This window comes from Stegostoma tigrinum, chromosome 15, assembly GCF_030684315.1.
Source record: "Stegostoma tigrinum isolate sSteTig4 chromosome 15, sSteTig4.hap1, whole genome shotgun sequence".
Lineage (NCBI taxonomy): Eukaryota > Metazoa > Chordata > Chondrichthyes > Orectolobiformes > Stegostomatidae > Stegostoma > Stegostoma tigrinum.
The window spans coordinates 36,795,763-36,812,371 of NC_081368.1; the positions used below are offsets into that span (position 1 = coordinate 36,795,763).

Sequence of the window (16,609 nt, forward strand, 5' to 3'; positions counted from 1 at the left end):
GACTTTCTAAAGGTCGTCCACAGTCGACACGGCTCAAGTTATAAATGTGAGAGAATATGCCCTATTTGCCTGATGAGTTCAACTTTCACACCACTCAAGATGCCTGACACCATTCAGGACAAAGAAACCCAGATCCATAAATATTCAGAGATAATGGGAACTGCAGATGCTGGAGAATCCAAGATAGTAAAGTGTGAAGCTGGATGAACACAGCAGGCCAAGCAGCATCTCAGGAGCACAAAAGCTGATGTTTCGGGCCTAGACCCTTCATCAGAGAGGGGGATGGGGTGAGGGTTCTGGAATAAATAGGGAGAGAGGGGGAGGCGGACCGAAGATGGATAGAGGAGAAGATAGGTGGAGAGGAGAGTATAGGTGGGGAGGCAGGGAGGGGATAGTTCAGTCTAGGGAAGATGGACAGGTCAAGGAGGTGGGATGAGGTTAGTAGGTAGGAAATGGAGGTGCGGCTTGGGGTGGGAGGAAGGGATGGGTGAGAGGAAGAACAGGTTGGGGAAGCAGAGACAGGCTGGGCTGGTTTTGGGATGCAGTGGGGGGAGAGGGGAAGAGCTGGGCTGGTTGCGTGATGCAGTGGAGGGAGGGGACGAACTGGGCTGGTTTTGGGATGCAGTGGGGGAAGGGGAGATTTTGAAGCTGGTGAAGTCCACATTGATATCATTGGGCTGCAGGGTTCCCAAGTGGAATATGAGTTGCTGTCCCTGCAACCTTCGGGTGGCATCATTGTGTCACTGCAGAAGGCCCATGATGGACATGTCATCTAAAGAATGGGAGGGGGAATTGAAATGGTTCGCGACTGGGAGGTGCAGTTGTATATTGTGAACCGAGCGGAGGTGTTCTGCAAAGCAATCCCCAATGTAGAGGAAGCCACACCGGGTACAATGGATACAGTATACCACATTGGCAGATGTGCAGGTGAACCTCTGCTTAATATGGAAAGTCATCTTGGGGCCTGGGATAGGGATGAGGGAGGAGGTGTGGGGGCAAGTGTAGCACTTCCTGCGGTTGCAGGGGAAGATGCCGGGTGTGGTCGGGTTGGAGGGCAGTGTGGAGTGAACAAGGGAGTCACTGAGAGAGTGGTCTCTCCGGAAAGCAGACAAGGGTGGGGATGGAAAAAAGAATACATCCTTTGCCACATCTGTTGACTCAGTTGTCAAGGGATATATGTTGAGGATGGTGGTATGCTGATTTTTCATTAGGCTGAGACATTTGTTTATCTCATAGCCAGGGTCATTGAGAAAAGAGAAGTTCATTTTTGATGGTAAAGTTCAGCCTGTGAAGGCATCATTCTTTTTCTGGATGGCTTTTCCAAAGGAAGATGTAGCTGATATAGCAGGAACTGCAGATGTTGGGAATCTGAGATAACAAGGTGTAGAGCTGGATAAACACAGCAGGCCAAGCAGCATCATAGGAGCAAGAAAGCTGATGTTTCAGCCGAAACCCTTCTTCAGAAATGGGGGAGGGGAAGGGAGTTTTGAAATAAATAGGGAGAGAAGGGGAGGTGGATAGAAGATGGATAGAAGAGAAGATAGATGGAGAGGAGACATACCGTTCAAAGAGGCGGGGATGGAGCCAGTAAAGGTGAGTGTAGGTGGGGAGGTAGGGAGGAGATAGGTCAGTCCAGGGAGGACGGACAGGTCAAGGGGGTGGGATGAGGTTGGTAGGTAGGAGATGGGGTAGGGCTTGAGGTGGGAGGACGGGATAGGTGGGAGGAAGGACAGATTAGGGAGGCGGGGGCGGACTGGGCTGGTTTTGGGAAGCAGTATGTGGGATGGGAGATTTTGAAGCTTGTGAAATCCACATTGATACCATTGGGCTGCAGGGTTCCCTAGTGGAATATGAGATGCTGTTCCTGCAACCTTCGGGTGGCATCGTTGTGGCACTGCAGGAGGCCCAGGATGGACATGTCATCTGTGGAATGGGAGGGGGAGTTAAAATGGTTCACGGCTGGGAGGTGCAGTTGTTTAGCGCGAACCGAGCGTAGGCATTCTGCAAAGTGGTCCCTAAGCCTCCGCTTGGTTTCCCTGATGTAGAGGAAGCCACAATGGGTACAGCAGATGCAGTATGCCACATTGGCGGATGTGCAGGGGAATGTGCGTTTCAGGAGTCCCAGGGAGAAACACTTCTGAAGGGTCTCAATGTTCTGAATGTAGACATTGTCACGGTTGGGGCCAAACTGGGAAGGCTTGAATGTGGGGATGATCTGGTTCCGTAGGCAGGTACTGAGAAAGGTGATGTGGCTGTTGTACCTGGTTTGTTTCAGGAAGTGTTCGGGCAGTTTCTACTGCCTTGTTCTTTGAATTGAGCTTTTTCGTTTATGTTGTGCCTCGCTTAGGGAAACATTATCTGTGTCGAGACAAAGGAGTTCTTCAGCATTGCTTACAGTACAGCATTTAGATCTGTCCCTGTTGAGGTTATCCAAGAGAGCTCCACCTTCCAGGTTGACAGTTTCAATGGATGAAAGTAACGTATGTGTGCGTGCATTTTTTCAACAAGGAGTGGTCATCGCACACAATCTACCAGATTGCCTCAGCAAATGAGACCTTGGGCCAGTGGCAAAAACAGACACAGAAAGGCTCTTCCGTGAAATCTGTGCATGTTCTGATTTTATTAAATCCTAAATGAAGACTGTGCCTGATGTACAGGAAGGATCACTGGAACCTATCATTAGGAATTTATTTTCTAGTTAAAACAAGATGATGAATCAACTTCCTTTTGCACAGCGTATAGAGACAGAAAACAACAAGAAAGAAGATGAGATGAATCAGAAAATAATAATTAGATAAACCAATGTCGCTCTTAAATAAGGAGAAAGTAAGATTGAACAAGACAACAGGCTTCACATTAAAAAGCGAAAGAACTGCGGATGCTGTAAATCAGGAACAACACAAAGTTGCTGGAGAAGCTAAGCAGGTCTGGCAGCATCAGTGAAGGAAAAAGTGGAGTTAACGTTTCGGGCCCAGTGACCCTTCCTCAGAACTGATGAATAGATTTCACAACGCTGGAAGGCTGAGAAATAGATTAAGTTTTCGTTACCTACTTAACTCCTATTCGTAGCAGAATTGTTTGCTTTCCTTTACTGTAATCTGACTTGCCTGGAAAGAAAAGGTTTGTTTTATCACCACTTTTATCAAGTGGACAATTGATGTACCTTAATTTAACAATTAACCCATATTTTTCTATGAAGAAAAGATCCGAGTTTTGCTAAACCCGGTCCTTCTCTTGAGGCTCGAATGCCCATGTGGGTACATTTGGAACCACATCTTACTATTGCAGCATGCACTCAACACAAATTCCTTTGGGAGAGAAGAGAATGAGATATCATAGACGTTGACCCACAGATTGCCCTATCGACCCCCAGAATGCAAAACCAGCCTCAGTTGTCATTCATATTCTGTAACTCTCCATGGGAACAACTGTGTTGCTTGTTGATATGGGGGAGGGAGGGATTAGTAGAATGATTCTTTGTAAGAGACAGTGGCAGATTTCCTTACACAAACCAAACAGTTCAATGATCTGAATTATTTGTAGGAAGAGCTGAAAAGCAACAGCAGATCCAAAATTTACACAATTTAGAAAAATGTTACAGCAGATATAGATTAAAATTAACCATTACTATATATTCTAATCAACATTAATGTTAAAGTGCTTAATGTCAGTATTTAACATCTTAATATAACACACCATCTCAATGTAATATAACATATCAGTATATTTAATAACATTAATGATTTCAACAGGTGATGCTTTGTCTCCTCTATAATCTTCTGTCAATGACAAACTGTGATTTATACTATGTTGTATTCTAACTATTTATTTCAATGTCATTTAGAGTTGACTTATCGTTGCACGTAATGTTGAACTGTAATGGCAGTTACATTCTCAATTTGTTTGCTGGTTTATACTGATACATGGTTTACATAATTTAGAAAAATGTAGCTCATATATCAAAAATTGAATTTGTTGGATGTATATTGTGCAGTCAGCATCATATGCAATCTTGCACTACTTTTGAGCTTTTTAACAAAATAGAATTGCCAATAATTAGTTTAATTTTAATGCACACCAATTTTCGTGACACATTGCAAATAAGTTATTTAATTTCAGGAATACTGATACAGAGTCCAGTTGGAATTGCAGTTCTGAAGATATGCATCTCTTTAAAGCAAGAGGATAAAATATCTTGTTGGTATTTTCTAAAGGAATTGAAATAAACTACAGTTCATTAAAATTGTCTATCATTTCAGCATTTCCCAGCTGACAATTTATTTGTGTCTTGCCCTGGTCTAGTAGGCTTGCAGACCATATACATTAAAATAACATCAAAAACAGCACATGTACTTAAAAATGCTTTCAATGTCATAAAATGTGCAAGTTGCTGCACAGAAGAACTATCCTACAAAACTTGAAATCTAGCCTTATCAGGAGATAAAATCGAATGGGTTGATCAAAGAGGAAGTTTTAAGGAACATCTTTGATAAGGAAAGACAGGTTAAGATACAGAGAGGTGTGATAGGAATTTCAGAGCTTAAGATCCTAGTAGCTTTCTTGGGGATTGAGCCACATAGATATATTCCCTTAATGTTGCATTTATTATTATGTAAGAATGTTCCACTTCCATTCCTTTTTCAGATAGTTCTTGGGTCTTAAGATTTTACAAATAAAAACATTGCCCAGATGCATGGTTTAACTTTGAATATAAACTTGATGGTTTATTGAATCTACTAATGTCCCAGTGCAAATAATTCTGTGGCACTTCTCTTCCCAGTGGCAGACACAGGGAGGTTCCTTTTTGGTTATCACAATAAAAGCTGTCGCTCTTCTTCAACATAGTCACAGGTGCAACATTCCTGATATTGCCCAAGTGAGGGATTTGAGGTTGTTGGTCATGTTAGAAGCGTTTCAGAATTTCAACAAGGAATTTGTTGTTTCTCATTTATTGAAGATTTTTACAAAATTTTGTCCTGGACTATGACAGGGCCAAGGCCAAATCTGCTGAGGTATTGAGGAATGGAATTGAAGATATTTAATTTGAAGGGTTTCTAGTCTCCTGAATAACTGCCTTCCATCGATGAGCCATGCTTGGAGCTGGTCCTGGTTGTTTGAGCCACAGAGCATTTTGATGGCCCTGAAGAAACCTTGCATGTCATTGATGTATGTGAGGTATTGTATCGCCCATGTTCTTATCTGTTATTTATTCTTTGTGTTACAGGTTTTATGCTGTACTGATTCCTTCTGGCATCTGCAGGATTGCTGCTTTTCATGTGAGCCAAGGTAAGGTTTCCACTCTAGTTTCACAAAAGCTTCATGCTTACACTCACGACATCTGGTATCTTTTACCCATTTTCATGAAAACAATCATGATATTTGTGGAAGAGATATAAAGGAGCTCTTCACAACTGTGATTTATGCTGGACTTTAGTCAACCAGGAACAATGAGCACACTCCAGCTTCTGCTAGCTGGAGGTTTTCAGAATGGTAGTGAGACACTGACAGAGATGGGCCCCCTTCTCGAATCTGGAGGCCTTCACTGTTAATTTTCTTGTGGCATTGTTTCTGTTTGCTGTGTAAGGCAGTCAGCACCATGGAGCAACATTGTAATGATAACTTGGAGCTGCATATCACTGAACATAAATAACAGACAATTAGCTGAGCTAGAAGACACCACTTTAGATTGCCACTACTACACTAAACTGTGCTATATTAGATTTGAAAGAAAGTGAGAGTACATGGACATGAATGTTCAAAGAAAATAAATTAGTTTTTATCTCATGTATAAGTTAGAGCCTCACATATCTGAATACTATGTATTGCAATGTTTAGGATTAATGTATCGTAAATAATGTCAAAGGCTGAAGATAGTTCTTGACTTTGTCTTCTCCTTTGAATAGTCTGTTTTGGATCCCAAATCATTGTGTGGCATCAAACCACATGATAAAAAGAATCCAATGTTTGGGGTCATTCTGATGGACACAATAAATCAGGTGAGGTGATGTAGGGAGTGCTGCCTGGTTCACGGTTTATCGGCTCCCTGAGCTCATTTGTGTGATGCGGTGCGGTGGAAAAACACTGGAGGCAGATGTTTCAGAGGTCAAGAAAACTGTTCTTATTAAACAAACAAGCAACATTGATATATTTACAAAGCAAGAAAGTGTACATCGAATTGAAACCACACCGCGCCCCCTCCCCGTCTCTGACTAAGGCTGTCTCCCAGTTAATTACTATAGTGGGTGACTGTTATGATGCTATAGGGAAAAAAGAGAGAGAGAGTTATCTGTTCTAACCCACTTTCCTCCCTCAGAGTTACCCTACACCGTTTCCCTGTCTATGACTAGCCTAGCTGGGTTAGAGGTCTCAAAGACCTTGGGCTCACGCCTGGTGTGAAAACCATGATTTTAACAGGCTCTGGCTGCAGTTGCTTGCCGTAGCAGGGACTCTGCAAAGGACCACAGGATGTGTAGCGTAGCTGCGTTATGGGGGGTGGGCCTAGGTGGGATGTTCTAAGGTTCAGTGTGGACTTGTTGGGTCAAAGGGCCTGTTTCTACACTGTAGGGATCCTATTCTATGAAACAAGGTACCAATAATAGTCAAGATGACAAAGTGTGGAGCTGCGTGAACACAGCAGGTCAAGCAGCATCCTAGGAGCACAAAAGCTGACTTTTTCTGATGAAGGGTCTAGGACAAAACGTCAGCTTTTTTGCCCCTAGGATGCTGCTTGGCCTGCTGTGTTCATCCAGCTCCACACTTTGTTATCTTGGATTCTCTAGCATCTGCAGTTCCCATTATCTCTCACCAATAATAGTCAGTCGGGCAGTGTCTGTCGATGCAGGGGCACGCGTGGAACCGGCCTGGGGAGTACCCTGGGTTTTCCCCTCCTCCTGGTGGTTTTGCGAGTGGGTTATTGTTGTGGCTGGTGGAGAATGTTGCTGGTGTTGCCCCATTTGGAGTGTTGTGTCTCGGGATGCCTTCAGGCACCTCTGGATGTCAAGTGGAGGTTCGCAGTTAGTTTTCAGTAGTTGGCCTTGCTGTGTTGGCTTTGCGGTGCCTCACTCACAGTGAAGGATTCTCGCTTTCTTTTCTCGCTTCTCTCTCCGTTTCCTTTGCTTTACACTGCATGTTCCACTTCACCATTGTGCTGGGATCGGGATCTCGAGTTATACCCCACTGCAGGCCCCCCTTATCTCCTGCCAAATCTGTGAGCTATTGCTCCTCTTTTCAGGGTTGAAAGGTTTCCTGAGCACTGGAGTGGGTGATAATCGTTTTTCGATTGGAAAGAATGGTTTTGATGGGCTTGGAATGTCTGGCATTTCCTTTGGATGCGTATTTGTTCAGTTCACATAGTGGTGTGAAGGCTCCAAGGTGGAACAAGGTTTCATGTAACGCAACGGTGTGGAATGTTCCCTGACTTTGTGCCTGAGCACTGATTTGGAATTGAATGGGTTGATACCCGTGTAGGCTCCAAAAGGTCTGAAATTGTTGAGGTTGTTTATTTCCTGTCAACTGGCTTGCATTTTTTTTAGCCAAGGCATGAATGGAAGGTTTTTCTTTTGATTTCGCTTAGCTAGTCCCTGTCCCAGATATCTGCCCCTGGGCTTGTATATTCCCCAGTCTGTTCCGGCCAGCCTTTTCCTTGCTCAGTTGCAGCCCCTGCTTCCTGGAGCCCCAGTGACTTTCATCCAAAATGCTATAATTCCCATAACTTCTACCTTGAGGTGGTATTTAAGCCCAGGGTATGTCCAATGACTGATAGAGATTTTTGGCCCGCTTTACAGTGATGATCAGTAAGGTGTTAATACAAGTATCACAACAAAACTGATACAATGAAGAGACAGAATAAAAGAACATTGTTGTGCTAATGCTGCAAGGTGAAAAATGAAAGAACTGCGGATGCTGTAAATCTGGAACAAAAACAAAGTGCTGGAACAACTCAGCAGGTCTGGCAGCATCTGTGAAGGAAAAAGTCAGAGTTAATGTTTTGTGTCTGGTGACCCTTCCTCAGAACTCCATTATCTCTGCTGCAAAGTACTTGTGACTGCCTGATGCAGCTAACAGACTTGGATCATAAACAGTGGTATAGGACATATACCATTAGTTAGCTCAGTTAAGAAATTGAGAACCCCAGCATCATAAACAAATAGGCCCAGGCAGTGGCCATTATAGTGTACCATTCTCTCATGTCAAGGATGAAGAAAAACACTTGCATGACCATCAACTTTGAATATAGGAATCCTTTCCCATGATGTGGGGAAACCATCGTTTTCTACTATGAAAATGTGAATGGGATACGCAAATGGTTCTGTCTAAATCAGAGCATGGAATAAATGAAACGTAAAAAGACTATTTCTTATTAATTTTTCAGTATTCTGGACTGAAAAAGAAAAGTGCTGTTTTAAAAAAGCTAGAATGTAGAAGGAATTCCTGCACTTTTTAAAAGCAAGCCATGAGCAGTTATTTTAATTGCTGTTCACCTTGGTGTTTATTCAAGCCCAGTGGGGGAAGATTTGTTAGGTAAAATGGCACCAGGGGTACAAAATGAAATTCAGCTAGTAAAGTTAACTGACTAGTCTGTGGAGGGATGGACATGCTTTCAATATCAGAGGCCTTCTGCCTGCAGACAGCTATGTGATTAACCTCCATGTTGCTGCAAAGCTTGTGGATGTGAATGAAAGAGCCAGCAGCATTCAAACCTCTGAAGGGAGACGTGGTGTCCTTTGCAGAGTTGTAAGAAGCACACGAATCTCGAAGAAAGCCAATTAATTTTCCCATATCAGTTGCTGTAATCTGTGGCTTTCTGTCCAGAAAGTCAGGGATTTTATGAATTGTGATCCAGTCACTCTGCCTCCTGCAAGCAAGTGGAAGTAACTAGAAGAGAGAGATTAAGGAGCAGCAAGTGATAAAAAACCAAAAAAAAAATCATCTCGGTGAATCCCATGAACAGGAAATATTGCACTAACCTCACAGTTTTTCCTCAATTCTCCATAACAGTGGAGGAATTCCTTCCAGATTTGCAGTGAGGGAGTTTTTCATCCATTGAGATGCATGCCACCGACATGATCCTCACTGTGCAGCAAGTTCAAGAAGAGTGCAAAGATCAGCACCAACCATTCTAAGTAGCTTTTATTTCGGACCTCATGGACACCTTTAAATGTCAGACGTGAAGGCTTATGGAATATCCTCATCAACAGCTGATCCTCAACAATTGCTTAACTATAAAGTACAAGCTGTAGATCCCAGTAAGGAGACATCACAAAGTCTATTTCAGTGAAAATTTGAGTGAAACCCAAAGCTGTGTCATCTCACTGATTCTCGTTCCCATTTTCTTTGGTACAGTGCTGCATTTCACCTTCAAAACATTATTGATAAAACAGGCGAGAAATAACTCAATCTAAACTGCCTTCAATCCAAAGTCAACATCACTCCAACATGAGTCATTCAATATGCAGATGATACTCCTATGTACTAACTTTGAAACTGAACTCCGGGGCACTGTTGACTCCTTGTCTGAAGGAGCCTTTCACTAAACACGTGGAAAACTCAGGTCCTTGTCTAACCAACCCCCTGTAGCATAACACCTACCTGACTCGTGTCAACTAAGATCTTTGGCAAGATCCTAGAAGAAATGAACAATTTTCCATACATTGGGAATCCCTCAAAGATGGCACCATAGATAATGAAATGTCTTCAATGTGCCATCTTGACCTTTGACTGACAGAAGGAAAAAGCATTTGAGGACCAGGATCTCAAGCCTGAAATTAAGATGATAGGTTTTATATGCTTCGGAAATTTGACAACCTACAGCAGGGATCTCTGAACACTGGAGATGTTTAACAGTATCTCCTTTTAAAGATCTTCCAAATTCAGTAGGAAGGAAGGTGGATCAGTACCAACTTGCTCTCCAAGTAAACATGCCCAGTGTCACTCAAAACCTGCTAATCTCTTCTATACCTGGTGTCAGATTCTATAAGTAATTATTCAGAACTATGTTGTGGCCAGAGGCTCCCAGAAGGGCTGTTTAAAAATAACGGTAGGGACGTCCTCAGTAGCATTCCTGAAGAGGTTAAACATAAACACTGATTCATGGGACACTCTGGCTTGTGACCAACCAAAATGGAGGAGTCTCATTCAGTAAATGTAAAAACATAGAAAATAGGTGCAGGAGTAGGCCATTTGGCCCATCAAGCTTGCACCACCATCCAGTATGCTCATGGCAGATTATGCAATCACAGTATTCCATTCCCGTCCTCGCCCCGTATCCCTTGATTCCTTTAGCTGCAAGGGCCACGCCCACCTCCCTCTTGAACATATCTAATGAGCTGGCCCCGACAGGTTCTTGTGGGAGAGAATTCTACAGGTTCACAACCCTGAGTGAAGGAATCCTTCCTCATCTCAGTCCTGATTGGCTTACTCCTTATCCTTAGATTGTGACCCATAGTTCCGGACTTCCCCAACATTGGGAACATTCTTCCTGCATCTAGACTGTCAAGTCCCATCAGAATTTTATACACTGTTATAAGATACCCCCTCATTCTTCTAAATTCCAGTGAGAATCATCTTAGGCAATCCAGTTTTTCCTTCAATGTCAGTCCTGCCATCCTGGGAGTCAATTTGGTGAGCCTTTGCTGGTCTCCCTCAAGAGCAAGAATTTCCTTCCTCAGACTAGGAGACCAAAACTGCACACAATACTCAAACCGTGGCCTCACCAAGGCCTCGATTACTGCTACAAGACATCCTTACTCCAATACTCAAATCTTTTCATTATGAAGGCCAGTATTACATTAGCTTTCCCCACTGTCTGCTGCCACTGCACGCCAACCTTCAGCCACTATTCCAACATGACTCCCAGGCCTTGTTGCACCTTGTCTTTTCCTAAACTGCCACCATTCAGATAATAATCTGCCTCCCTGTTTTATGACCAAAGTCAATAACCTCACGTTTATCCACATTCTGTTGCTTTTGCCAAGCATTTGCCCACTCAGCCAGTATACCTGAGTAACCTTAGCACCCTCCTCGCTACAAACACTGCCACCCAGCTTAGTGATAATGGGAACTGTAGATGTTGGAGAATCCAAGATAATAAAGTGTGAAGCTGGATGGACACAGCAGGCCAAGCAGCATCTCAGGAGCACAAAAGCTGACGTTTCGGGCCTAGACCCTTAGCTCTCTGATGAAGGGTCTAGGCCCGAAACGTCAGCTTTTGTGCTCCTGAGATGCTGCTTGGCCTGCTGTGTTCATCCAGCTTCACACTTTATTATCACCCAGCTTAGTGTTATCTGCAAATTTGGAGATGATGCATTCAATTCCTTCATCCAAATTGTCAATGTGCATTGTGAACAGCTGGCATTGGAAAGCACTAAACACATTGAGAAGCCTAATCTAAAATATACAGGGGCAAAATTGAGATACCAGACAGAAAGCTTCAAAATTAAAATAAATTATCTACCAATCCATCAGGGAACACACCATCATGTGTTCCAGAGCCTGAGGATCGCACATTGGACTTATCTGCCATCACAAAACCCAATAAACTGATTGGAACATCATCTTCAAACCCATTGGACATCCTGTAAAGAATAACATCAAGAGCAATCTAATAACCAAGCACTCAATATGATAAAGAATTCAAAATAGACAGAAAGGAAAAAAAAACACAAGAAAGCCTTGCTTTTATGTCATGATTTTCACAACCAAAGGATATTTTAAAACTCTTTACAGCCAATGAAGTACTTTTTGAAGTGTAGCCTCTGTTGTGACATAGAAAACAGGACAGTTGCACAGCAAACACACAGAAACAATAATATGATGATGAATAGATAATCGATTTTGTGATATCAAGGTGTGGAGCTGGATGAACACAGCAGGCCAAGCAGCATCAGAGGAGCAGGAAAGCTGACGTTTTGGGTCTGGACCCTTCTTCAGAACAATACCACTATCTCGGAATCCATTTTGTGATGTTGATTGAGCAATATATATTGACTAAGACACCAGGGATAACTTCTGTGCTCTTCTTTGAAACAGTGCAATGTCGCCTTTAATCTGAAATACAGCACCTCTGATAATGCTACCCTCCTGTAGCACTATATCGAAATGTCAGCTATGTTTATTCTCAGGCTGCAGGATGGGGCTTGGAATTTTGTAACTCAAGGCCAAGAATGACGAGCTGGACCAGAGCTGACAGAGTTCTTTACAATCTTTTTGATCAATCAGGTCTCTGACACATATGGAACTACATCAGCGTACTCATGAACTTAAAGCCATATGGATAGAGTTTCTGTTCATCTTGAATTGTGTAGATTACTTGTCAGTGAATAGTTATTCCACCATTGGGAATGGCAACTCAGCAACATCTGCCTAACTCATCAGTTTAAATAGATTAGTCGTACATAGTTAGCAATAGAATATAGCAGTTATGCTGACGTGCTCCTGCTTGAGACTCCACTTCAAGTTTTGACAGCTATTATAAGAATAATTGGTGTTATAGAACCTTTACTACTGGCATTGAGCTCTCACTTTTCCAATGTATTTGTACTGATTTGGAATAAGTTTCTGATGATGGGACTGGGTCTAGGAGTGTGGTGAGTACAGCCCTTTGGATCAGGGTAATAATCAAATCAAATTTAGAAAATATTTGCTTGCAGATTGTTTCAGAGAACACAGTCAGCCACATTGTTATTTTCTGTGCGATATAGTCAAATTTGGAGAAGATGGGCAGATTTCCTTTCTTAAAGGGCATTAGTGTGCTGTGTTCTTATAACCGTTAGAAGACATACAATGATATGTTGTAACAAGGTGCGGAGCTGAATGAGGACAGCAGGCAGGCAGCATCAGAGGAGCAGGAAAGCTGATGTTTCGGGTCTGGATTCTTCTTCAGAAATGGGGGAGGGGAAGGGGGCGCTCTCTATTTATTTCAGAGCCCCCTTCCCATCCTCCGTTTCTGAAGAAGGGCCCAGACCCGAAATGTCAGCTTTCCTGCTCCTCTGATGCTGCTTCTCCTGCTGTGTTCCTCCAGCTCCACACCTTGTTATCTCAGACTCCAGCATCAACAGTTCCTGCTATCTCTCAATGATATGTTGTGCTTTTTACTGAGCTAGGCATGATCAGATGAATTGCAGATTCAAGAATTAGAAACTGCTTAAAAAATTGTATACACTTGTTTTGAACATGGCTTTACCATTAATTGTTTTATTACAGTTATTCAATTATTTTTTGATGATTGTGGATTCTCTCAAGGTCTAAAAACCTGAATAATTGAATGTTCATCCTGATCAGTTTTTTACATTTCAAGTCAGCTGATTGAAATTTGTCTTTTACGGCGCTGACAAAGTTGATGAAATTTGGTAACCTCTGAAACACCCAGGGAAAGGTTGGCATCAACATTTCCTCATGGGATGTTATCCTTCCTTCAACAGAATCTGACACCCACCCACTCACCGGAGACTTGGATAATGGAGAACAGGTTTTAGTTCTAACATGTCAGATTGTTGATCTATACTTACACACTCAAATAAATGACTTATTTTCCCAATTTGTCATTCACTCTGCGCAATGAGCAACTCCCAGAATGCATGCATGACATAGAAATTGCTGACTTCACACTGAGGCCGTAAATCAGTACATTTTACAATTGTCAAAGCTTACTATGAACTTATTACTTTTGCATTTCTGATTGTTTTCTTGGAGCCTGGTTACTTCTTATTTAAAATAGAAAGATAACTTTAGTTACAGTTCTCTCCCCACACAAAATCTGGCTGTTTGTCTGTTTGTTATTTCAGATCAAGATATTCCTTGGAGTTAATTTGAATTCCAAATTCTGGATGTGTTTGGATTGGGCGGGGAGTTAAAAATTTTAGAAATCTTGAACCTGCATTGAAACAACTCTTAACCTGTCCACATCCCACTTTAAAAGGCGTGAGATAGCTGAGTGGCAAGCAGACAAACTCCCTCCCAAACTGACCCCCAGAGGGGAGTTGCTCATTCAGATGTTTTACTGGCACAGTGCACTTCAGATTTTATCTCCCTCCCAGTTTTAAATCTTGCTAGCTAGACATCTGGAAACCTGATGATAGCCAGAGGAGCACTGAGTGGAACAGGTAAGTGCCCTCTCAGCACTGCTGTTGGGCCAGAGGAGCAAGAACATTATCCTCCAGACACCAAGCTAACCTGTTTCTCCCCTCATTCCAACTTCTTTGGACACCCACTCTAATTGGATATCGCAACAAATACCAGTGGTTCCCTGTGAGCACTCATTGCATTATGTGTTTACTGAACCCTCCTTACAATGGCCAAGTGCCCTTCAAGCACTCCAACGCATTCTCCTGCTTCTGCCATGATCACTAAGTATCTGTCGCACTCTCCACATCTCACCTCAATCACTCCTCCCCTGCCTGATATCAAAACACATTGGACCCAAACTCCCTTCTTATGAGCTTTACCCCAACAGCAGAAAATTAATTGCTCCCGGATTACAGGTCCTCCTGCCAATTTCTCCATTTGAAGGTGGGGATCCCGTTGAAAATGTTTTACACATTCTGGAGACTCCGCAGCTTTCCAGAATCCTATCCTGCCACTTAGAAAACCTTCTTTAGGAAAGGTTCAGGCCTTTGCCTTAGTGTACCGGTGGAAGGGTGGGGTAGGGTGGCGGGGAGGGATCATGACATCCAAAATTTGCATTTTAGTTTAAGTTTCATGGCACTTTGAAAAGAAATGGGACTGTTAAGTTGTCATTAATACCATAAGAGAACATAAGAACCATGAGCAGAGATGGCAATTCAGCCCCAGGAGCCTGCTCTGTAATTCAATACAATCATGGCTGATTTAATCTCCGCCTTAACTCCACCTATAGCTACAAGAAACGTTTGTTCAACACTATGTATACAACCCTATAGTAGCCTAATGGACATGGGCTGTGGTGAGAAATGTGGCAGAATTCTGTAAGAAATCCAGTGAGGCCCATCTCAAATGGGGTGAAACTCAGTGCATCTTTCAACTAAAGCCTGGCTATCAAGGCGAGATTCTTGCAAGTGTGTGATGCGTTGGCTATTTAGGGGATCGTTGCTGGTTAACAGCCTTACTAACTGCATATTTCACCTCATTAATCTGGCCCTTCCTGTCCTGCCATCTGCTGTAACCAAACTAGATGCCAAGCATTCCTGACATGAAGAAGTGACGAAGAGGATTGATGGGGGCAGAATGGTGGATGTGATCTATATTGACTTCAGTAAGGCATTTGACCTGGTTCTTCATGGTAGATAGGTTAACAAGGTTAAATGTCATGGAGTACAGGAAGAGCTAGTCATTTGGATAGAACTGGCTTGATGGTAGAAGACAGAGTGTGGTGGTGGAGGGTTGCTTTTCAGACTAGAGGTCTGTGACCAGCGGTGTGCCACAAGGATTAGTGCTGGGTACACTGCTTTTCATCATTTATATAAATGATGCAGATGTGAATGTAGAAGGTATGGTTAGTAAGTTTGCAGATGACACCAAAATTGGAGGCATAGTGGACATCGAAGATGGTTACCTCAGAGTACAATGGGACCTTGATCAGATGGGCCAATGGGCCGAGGAGTGGCAGAACTGCTTCACTTAATGGGAAGGTCCTGGGGAGTGTTGCTGAACAGAGACCTTGGAGTGCCGGCTCATAGTTCCTTGAAACTGGACAGCTCAGTGAAGAAGTTGTTTGGTATGGTTGCCTGTATTGGTCAATGTATTAAGTATGGGAATTGAGCGGTCATGTTGCAGCTGCATTGGACATTGGTTAGGCCACTTTGGGAATACCATGTGCAGTTGTGGTCTCCCTGCTATGGGAAGGATGTTGCTAAACTTGAAAGGGCTCAGAAAATATTTACAAGGATGTTGCCAGGATTAGAGGGTTTGAGCAACAGGGACGGGCTGAACAGGCGAGGACTGTTTTCCTTAGAGCTCTGGAGGCTGTGGGGTGACATTATAGATGTTTTTAAAAACGTAGAGGGTATGAATAGGGTCAATACTCTGGGATGGGTGAGTCCAAAACTAGAGGGCATAGGTGTAAGTTGAGAGGGGGAAGACTTACAAGGCACCTCAGGGGCAACTTTTTTCATGCAGAGGGTGTTGCATGGATGGAATGAGGTGCCAGAAGAAGTGGTGGAGGCTGGTACAATTACAACATTTAAAAGGCATCTGGATGGGTACATGAAGCAGAAGGGTTAGAGGGATATAGGCTAAACGCTAGAAAATGGGATTAGATTAATTTGGGATATCTGGTCAGCATGGATGAGGTGGACTGAAATGTCTGTTTCCATGCTGTACAATTCTTTGACTATGTGATGGAAGTTAGTGTGCATATTCTGGTGAATTCAGCTTGGTGCTTGCTCCGTGCTCCATGTTGAACATGAGGCACAAGAATCCCAAGGTACAATCATAGCCTGACATGCACATTCCATCTACTAGCATTGGCATCTAACATTATAATGATGCAGCATGGATAATTTGATCTCTAGGACATGTACCCAGTGCATGGACTAGAACAGGCTGTATCTCTGGGCTCTTTTCATTCTCACTCACTTTGAGCCTATCTGGATGCTTATCACATACTTGGGGTGCCTTGCCCTTTTTGCCTTGCCTC

General features: G+C 43.0%; 1 long non-coding RNA gene across 1 annotated transcript in view; it reads left to right on the plus strand.

The window, feature by feature from the left end:
* Window positions 1–16,609, plus strand: part of LOC125458940 (uncharacterized) — a 156,565-nt gene that overhangs the window by 77,971 nt on the left and 61,985 nt on the right. Inside the window, exon 3 of the long non-coding RNA XR_007248927.2 lies at window positions 5,225–5,286. This is a non-coding gene — a long non-coding RNA (uncharacterized LOC125458940). The remainder of the gene's footprint in view (window positions 1–5,224; window positions 5,287–16,609) is intronic.